At 45.9% G+C, this 8,076-nt stretch overlaps 1 protein-coding gene across 2 annotated transcripts in view; it reads left to right on the top strand.

The window, feature by feature from the left end:
• The first annotated feature begins 5,975 nt into the window (after window positions 1–5,975).
• Window positions 5,976–8,076, top strand: part of POPDC1 (popeye domain cAMP effector 1) — a 54,437-nt gene continuing 52,336 nt past the window's right edge. For both annotated transcript variants that reach the window (XM_090037274.1, XM_090037279.1), the window contains exon 1: window positions 5,976–6,104. The gene's annotated coding sequence lies outside the window, so the exon portion shown is untranslated. The remainder of the gene's footprint in view (window positions 6,105–8,076) is intronic.

Raw genomic sequence — 8,076 nt, 5'->3', positions numbered from 1 at the left:
CTGGGGCTGTTCGTGGGACCTGGGCAGAAATGCACAGCCTGACCAGGAGTGGGATGGAGCCATTGATGGCCCATCTAGGGGTCACAGAGGGGCTGGCTCCCCCTGCTGCATACATACCCAGAGAGGGGGTCATGGGGCATGTGCTCCCTAGACTTATGTGCAGGGCAGGATGTGGGCTGCTCACTGGAGGCTCGGGCTCCCCCCACTGATCTTCTCCCAGGGCTTCTGTAGCTTGACAGGCAAGACCTGGTGCAGGAGGGCTGAGCAGGGCAGAGAGGCTTGATGTCCCGCTTTCGCATTTTGAAAAGGTCACCCTAGGCCTATGTATACTAGCAAAGTGTTCCTATTTATTTAAAACCTGATTTGGATAATCTGGGGCACAACTTTAATGTATTTGATTTTACCTTATGGCTATGTCCAACTAATGGATAGGTTTCCACCAGCTTGTGCTTAATTGATATAAATGGGGGTTAAATCAACTTAAATAACCTTAATCCTGTTAAGGATTCACACTAGTTTAATCAAAAGAATTTTTTAAGGTGAAGTCACTAAACTAGTATATTTTCCTAGAATGGTCAAGGTTTTCATCTTAGCTAGCCTAAGCTAGTTTCTTTTAGCTATACAGTGCTAAGTAAAACTATAGCTACTATTAGCTATATAGGTATATGTTCTATTAACTTTAGAAACTAGCTCCACTAGTATACGTCCTATTGGCTCTAGAGTGTTTGTTCATCTTTAGATGTAGATTTTTTAAAACAATATTTTGGGATGAAAACAGACTCATTTCAGACAAGACTATTCTTCCGTGGACTGTTGCTTACTGTTGCGGTAATTGGCATCTAAATATGTTTTTAAAAAAGTATGTAGCCAACATAGATTTAAAGGAAGCTGTTGACTCCATAGACTGATTGAAATTATGGAAGAAACTGAAATTAATATCAATGGATAAAGATTACAATTAATCATTACTTTCTATACAAATACAGCAGCTAGAGTGTGTTTTTGGATTGGTTGTGTTTTGTTCAATAATTTCCCAAGTAATATGGTTATGATTAAGGATGTTTTTTTGCTCCACTACTTTTTAATTGATTCTTGAATGATCCAAAATAGGTACTAACAGGGAATCAGTTCTATGCACCCATGAAACTGAATTATGTTTTGCTTTATGCAGATGATCTTTAAAAAGAGGAAAATTAATGTCTCTATTAATGGGAAATGTTAAATACTGGGTTAATGAAGAAAAAACAATCTGGCTTCTCTAACAGTTCAGAGCCTGGCCTATACCCCTTAGTGTATTTGTTTCTTTCACAAAGAAGAAAGGGCAAAACCAAATGGAATTCACCTGCTTTATTTTGTCTACTGCTTCATTTTATTCTTTAAATATCATCCTATACTATGTTTTGACAGGAGGCCACATGCTTGCCTAAGGTGCACCCATGTAGAGGCTAGGGATAGCAACCCCTGCAGTCAGGGAGTTGGAAGGCTGAGCCCAGAGGAAGGGTCAGGAGCTGGCATACAGTGCACCCTGGGTCAGGGATCCCAAGGGGGTTGAGACAGACAGGGCTATGGGGCCCAGAAAACTGAGACGGAGAGAGGGCTGAGGCCAAGAAAGCCAGGCCAGAACCAGTGGGCCAGGGTTGGAGGTTTACAGCCAGAATAAAGGTGGACAAACAACGTCCGTGATGCATGGGCGTAGCTGTAGGGTAGGAAAGTCAGCCCTTAAGGCAGTTAGGGCCAGAGGGGTCTGAGCCATGAAGCAGGATTGTGCGACTAGGTCAGTGCTCCAGGCCACTGGAGAGACTACATGGGGCAGGGACAGAGCCCTGGCTGACAGACTGTGCGTGATGGGGTTGAAGCCCAAGTCAGGCAGGCGAAGTTGAGCCCAAGGAATAGCAGAAAACCGGAAGGAGCACCCAGCGTTCACCAGGCTCTCAGGGCAGCCTCCCCTCTTTATTACAGTAATACCATTAAGGTGTGGCAGGCCCATGAGAGGCTGGATTGAGAGCAGGGCAGGACTAAGGCAGCCACCAGGGGATATCATGGCTGCTATTGGGCCCCATCGTGCTGCACTACAAAAAGAGTCTGTAAATTGGAAAAGATTTTCATGTGATCAATTCAAAATCATGTAAACCCAGTTATGATCCCAATTGCAAAAAATGTGGATTATGTCTTCTTATTTAAGAAGAAGATTGGTATTTAGTTCTCTCAGAGTTCACTGGCAGCAGTATCCACTTAACACTTTCTGCATAATTATATTTGGTTTTCTCATACACCTCCTGTGGCAAGATTCATCAAAGGTTTCCTCCTTACCACTCCCACCAAGAGAATCAACTGTCCTTAACTCTCATTATGGGCCCAACTCATGAAGCTATGCCTTGAGCCTCTCTCGGGACATGGGCACACAGCACTTGGAATGGCTTAACTGTGGCTTAAACCTGAAGTGGACTGATATACAAGCCTATTAAACTAGTTTAAAACCACTAGCAATGGTTCAAAAGTGTACAATTCAAGTATTATTTTGAATTGGTTGAGTGCGAACCTTTCTGTGACATGCATATGGTCAGTCCTTTTGGCATCCCACACTGTTCCTCAACCACTCCCTTGCAACTGGCCCCTCTGGTATTCAACAAAAACTCTTCTGGCCCCTTCTTTGCTCTTTTGTTGCCACTTTTTAGTCCATAAGTGTCACTTGTATGGCCTGTGGTCCACAAAGCCTCCCTATCTGGCCCATCAGACTACCAGATGGCACCAGAACTTGGACCCTTTGGCCCTGTAGGGCATGGCCACTGGTGGTGAACTTGGCTCGCCATCACCGGATTTCATGCTTCTGCTACCCCCACCCCTGCCAGACTCTGCACTGCCCCCATCAGACCCTACACTCCAGCTGCCACTGGTTTTGGTTTATTTCTGAACTTTGGCTTTGGATTTCCCTGTGGATCTGTTGTCTAACCTCAGTTTGGCTCTGCTCTTGAACATTTGTATTGTGGATTATCCCTCAGATTTGGTATTTGGCATCTGATCCCCAGATCCTGACCCTGAACTGTGTTGTGGACTGTGCCTGTGGTTTCTTGCCCAACATAAAAGCATCCCTCTTTGATTCCTGCTCCAGAATGCAGCACCGTTACTAATACTATTCAGGCAGCTGAGAGAGACAGTTGACTTAGTGGCCCATTGTTCTTCACTCCACCAGTGTTAACCACTCTCTCATTTTCAATGGTTTTGAAGTTCTGCTAAATTAAGCTAACCTTTCTTAGGGCAATTTGTTGCCTGTTCCTGTTAGCCTGAACAAGAAAAGGACAGTAAGTCAGGAGAAGATTAGGTTCTGCCTCCACTCTGTGTAGCCGTAACTCTGGAAATAATCTTTTTTTCCCTACATTCTGCCTTTCAAAAACAGGGTACGTATTATGTTCTCAGGCACGTTGTATGCTGGGAAATACAGCAATCCCAAATCACGCCGTTCCTGGAGAAACTGTAGTCAGTATACATCCCATGTGCCTCCCAGTGCCCTCAGCCCTCAGTTCCCTTGCTCGTGATGGCTAAGGCGAGGGGTGAATCCAGAGGGGTGCAGTGGTATCCTTTGATTCCTGCTCTACCCAAAGTTTAAAACAAACTGGCTGGCGGCAGCAGCAGCATTTCTAGGCAGGCAGTGCTGAGGTAGTCAATTGACTTGGTGGCTCATTGTAATCTACCTGATCCCTTCTAAGCTCTTCATTCCGCAAGTGTTAATGACCCTCTCTCTTTTTTTAATGATATTCATGTTCTCCTAATCAAGCTATTCTGTCTTCTGCAATTCTGCTGTCTCTTACATCCTTCTGGTAACTGTAGCTCCTATTTCACAGCCCTGCAGACTCTTTTGAACTGTTTTAAGTCACTAGGTGTGGAAATAACTTTCAGCAAAGCCTCAGACACTCTTTCCAGAGGCTCGGGAAGGCTTGATTTTTGGTTTCAGAATCTGAAAAAGAGGGACCTTCCATCCTAATCGCTGCAGGACTAAAGCAACATGGTAGGTGTATTTTTTGCCTTCCTTGTGACTTTTTCTTTTTTCATACACCATGTAGCAAACAAATGCACGGCCCAAGAAAGTGAGCTGTGCTTCTGCTGTGAGCTTGAACCAAACAATCTTTAGCAAAGCTTCTAGGGCATTTTTACATGTACAAGTGCCACAGCACTGGGCTCTTTGAAGAGTGCCCAGTGCTGTGACGCTTACAGTTGTGTAAGTGGCAAAGTGTGCATCAGCAATAGATTCATAGAGTCAGATTGTAAAGGGCTGGAAGGGACCTCACAAGATCATCGGGTCCAGCCCCCCCTGCACTAGGCAGGAAAGACAACTGGGGGTCAGGTGATCCCAGTGAGGTGACTGTCCAGTCTCCTCTTGAAGATTTCCAGGGTAGGCGATTGCACCACCTCCAGAGGGGGCTTATTCCACAGTTTCCACACCGTGACTGTGATGGAGTTTTTCCTAGAACTGAGCCTGAAGCGGTCTTCCAGGAGTTTGTATCCATTACTCCTGGTCTTCCCCAGAGGTGCCCTGGTGATCAGTTGTTCACCAAACCCTTGATGTACTCCCCTAGTGTAGCGGTAAGCTGCTACCAAGTGCTTCTCAGTCTTCTCTTCTTTAGGCTGAAGAGGCCCAAGTCCCTCAGCCTCTCTTTGTATGGCTTGCTTTGCAAGTTTCTGATCAGATGGACCCTCTCAAGTTCTGATCAGATGGACCCTCTCTCTTCTCTGGACCCTCTCAAGTTTTTCCACATCCTTGTTGGGATGCAGCACCCAGAACTGAATGCAGTACTCCAGTTGGGGTCTCACCAGTGCTGAGTAAAGTGGAAGAATCAGTAGGTATGTTGGGGATTATTTGCATGGAGCACTTTACACTCCCTGTTGAACCTCATCTGGTTCCAGTTTGCCCACCCCTCCAGTCTGTCCAGGTCCACCTGTATCTGTAGCCTAGCTGCAGGCGTGACCGCACTCCCCCCATATCTTGGATGCAAACTTGGCCAGTGAGCTGTTCACCCCCACATCCAAATCATTGATAAAAATGTTGAAAAGCACCACACTGGCGTGAACGTGCTTTTGAACTAAAACACCTCCCAGGTGCTTTAGTTCAAAAGCATGCCACCACCATTTTCTGCACACTGACACACATTTTGCCACTTATACAACTGGACATAGCACAGCAGAGAGGCAGCAGATCGAGTGTGCCCAGAAGTGGCGGATCTCTGGTGTGTCACTGAATGAAAAAGTACGTATATAAATGCCCCTAGTTTCTTTTTTCCTCCTGAGGAAAAATGTGTCAGGTTTCCCTGAGGTACCACACTACAGCCACCTGAACTTCTGGGAATGAATGGGGAGCCCCCCACAGAAGCCAAGAACCACCCCCCACCCCCCGTTAGATTTGAAGAGCATAACGTGGGGGCATGAACACCGTGTTCCCCTGGCAGCCAGGGGGGCACAGCAAGCTCCCGCAGGTGGTGGTGGCGCTGTCGATGGCGTGGTGGCAGCAAGCGGGGAGCTCCTGCAGGCAGCCACGGCACTGACCAGTGGTCAGTGGCCACCCGCAGACGTGGCCAGTGGTGCCTGCGGACCGCCCGCGGGTGCTGCCGCCGGTGTCCGGGGCAACGGGGAGGGCGGGGCGGCGCCCTTTTGCAGGGGGTGCACCGCCACGCTTAGGGGGGTCCATGTGCGCCTGCGTGAACCCCCCTCCATGTCGCCTGTGCCTGGAGGAGGATGGGGCTGCTCCTTCACTCAGGTGGGCTTGTTAATCAATGAACCCATTTAATTTGTTTTAAAGACCCCCCGAGAGTCAAAGGGTAATTGAGCCCCGACTGCAGCTCCCTTTTCTCTGCCCGTGGCTGAAGCCGTATCTCCCCCTCGGTGCAGGCTACCCCCCGCGTGTCGGGGACGGGACGGGACGAGGCTCCCGGCTGCGCCGGACTCGGTGTCTCGGCGGGAGGCGCCTGCGCGCAGGCGGCCGGAGCTGGCGCCGCCCGCAGCCCCCGGGCGGCTTCATGGCTATTTTAGTCCGGGCGGGCGCGGGGCGGGGCGGGACGAAGCCTCCTCGCGGCTGTGGCGAGACGAGCGGGGAAAGTTTAGCGGCGGCGGCTCAGGTAAGGGGGTACCCGGGCGGGCGGTCTCGGGCTGCATCTCCCTGCCGCTGCGGCCGGATCGGGCGGCGACAGCCTTTGCTTCTGCTCCCGGGGGCCGGGCAAAGCCGAGGGGTCTCCGGGTAACTTGGTCCAGTGCTTTACTCCCCTCCTGTTATTCCACCAAATAATTAGGACTCCGGCGGCGGCCGTATCTTTTATTAGGCCAACTAGATAGTTGCAAAAAAAAAAAAAAAAATTAAGAGTTTTTATTTGCAAGCTTTTGGGCGCACGTGCCCTTCCTCGGGCAGAGGAGAGTGCAAACAAAGATGGTAACATTTCTCCCAAGTGGAAATGGAAATTCATATTATTATTATTATTATTATTATGAATTAATTATTTAATTGGTGCACTTTGAAATGGGATGTATTTGTATTAACAAATAAGCAAAAGCCCCAGACAGGCTTTTTAAAATCTCGTCAAAACTCACTCTCTCTCTCTCACATCTGACTTTATGCCCAGAAAGCTTATCTGCAGCTCTCCCAGCTATACAGCTGGTCCAATAAATGATCTCATAAAAATCCTTGCCTCTGAAACTGATTCCTATGAAGTTGTAAAAAGCCATTGACAGAACTGGATTTTTATCCTAGTGAGAGTTTTTCCTGATATCTAACCTAAACTTCCTGTGTCTTTCTTTAGCCCAGCTGCATAGTCAATCCGGTCCCATGAAAGACATCATGCTAGGAACTTCTGTCTCAAACAAATAGCATTTGAAAGCCAGGGGAGATGAGCGATGCTATGTGTAGCAATAGATCCCCCACTCTGTAACAGGTGTGAACTACACAGAGGTCTGCAAGATTTTTTCCTTAGTATGTAATAGTATACATTCTCCATAGTGCAGGCTCTCTTTTCCCCCAAATGTGTTTGCTGTAGGATTAGTTCAAATGCAGTATGACCACAGCTCCAGATTTTTACCAGCACTCCTCTGGTTGAGGGGAAATTGGCACTTGTAGAAATATGCTCCTTAAAATTGGCACAGTAAATATTCTACTTTTATAAGGCTCCTAAAAAGAATATTTAGGACTGTCGTATTGCTTACTCATTTGGTAGGGATCCTACAGTAGCTTTATGGGTCAGAAAATATGAGAGTTGTTGCCACAGTGGATCTGTAGCTTTGGGACGCTTGCAAAACACACTTCACTTCCTAACAGAAAGAAAAAAGTTTTGAAAAACCGAAAAAAAACAAACAGAAAATACATAAAACCCTATACACATAAAAATGTCTTTTCTTGAATTAGGTTTTTTTTAAAATTATTATTATTTTGGAAAGTGTGCCAGTCAGCCCAGCTATTGGGCAGCATCCTTTAGAAGCAAAGTTTCATTATTGTCTCACTGGTTATTGTATTTATGTAATTTTTCAGTATTTTGTGCATTTGCTCCTTCCAATTTGGTTTTAAACATTTTATTTAATTTTTGCATCTTTTAGTTTTAAAAGTAAGCATCTGGTATTTGAGAGTCAAGAGTTAAAGATTAGAAATAATGCATGTATTTTTCTTCATGTATCTGGATGATATAACCATAATATAAAATGATATCTACAATTAATATAGTTTCTGAAAGTATCATAACATTAGGACGATTAGAACAGTTCATTTAAGATAGTAGCATTTTCTGTATCAAGACTATACAGAAGAAAGATAAATTTAGTCCAAAGGAGTTTTGAATTGAATACCATGTCTAAATACATTTTTCTTTGTGTACTTATTTCTCCCTTCACTCCTGTTACAGTATTAGGAGAAGAAATAGGACTAGAAGTCTGTATTAAGCTAAAAAAAGCCAAGACATGAAGAGCTGAAGTGTAGTAGTTCTCAACCTTTTTAGACTCAGGGTACCCTTTGCAAAATGCCAACTCTTTTCCTTTATTTTTCTGTAATCAAAAAATGATAGAGCAATCCTGCTGCTACAGAAAATTCAAAGACCACAATAGGACAGGATT

This window comes from Crocodylus siamensis, chromosome 1 (genome assembly GCF_052110815.1).
Source record: "Crocodylus siamensis isolate JL-2025a chromosome 1, ASM5211081v1, whole genome shotgun sequence".
In the NCBI taxonomy this organism is placed as follows: domain Eukaryota; kingdom Metazoa; phylum Chordata; order Crocodylia; family Crocodylidae; genus Crocodylus; species Crocodylus siamensis.
Note: the sequence above shows the minus strand (reverse complement) of the source record. Positions and strands in the feature narration are given on the sequence as shown.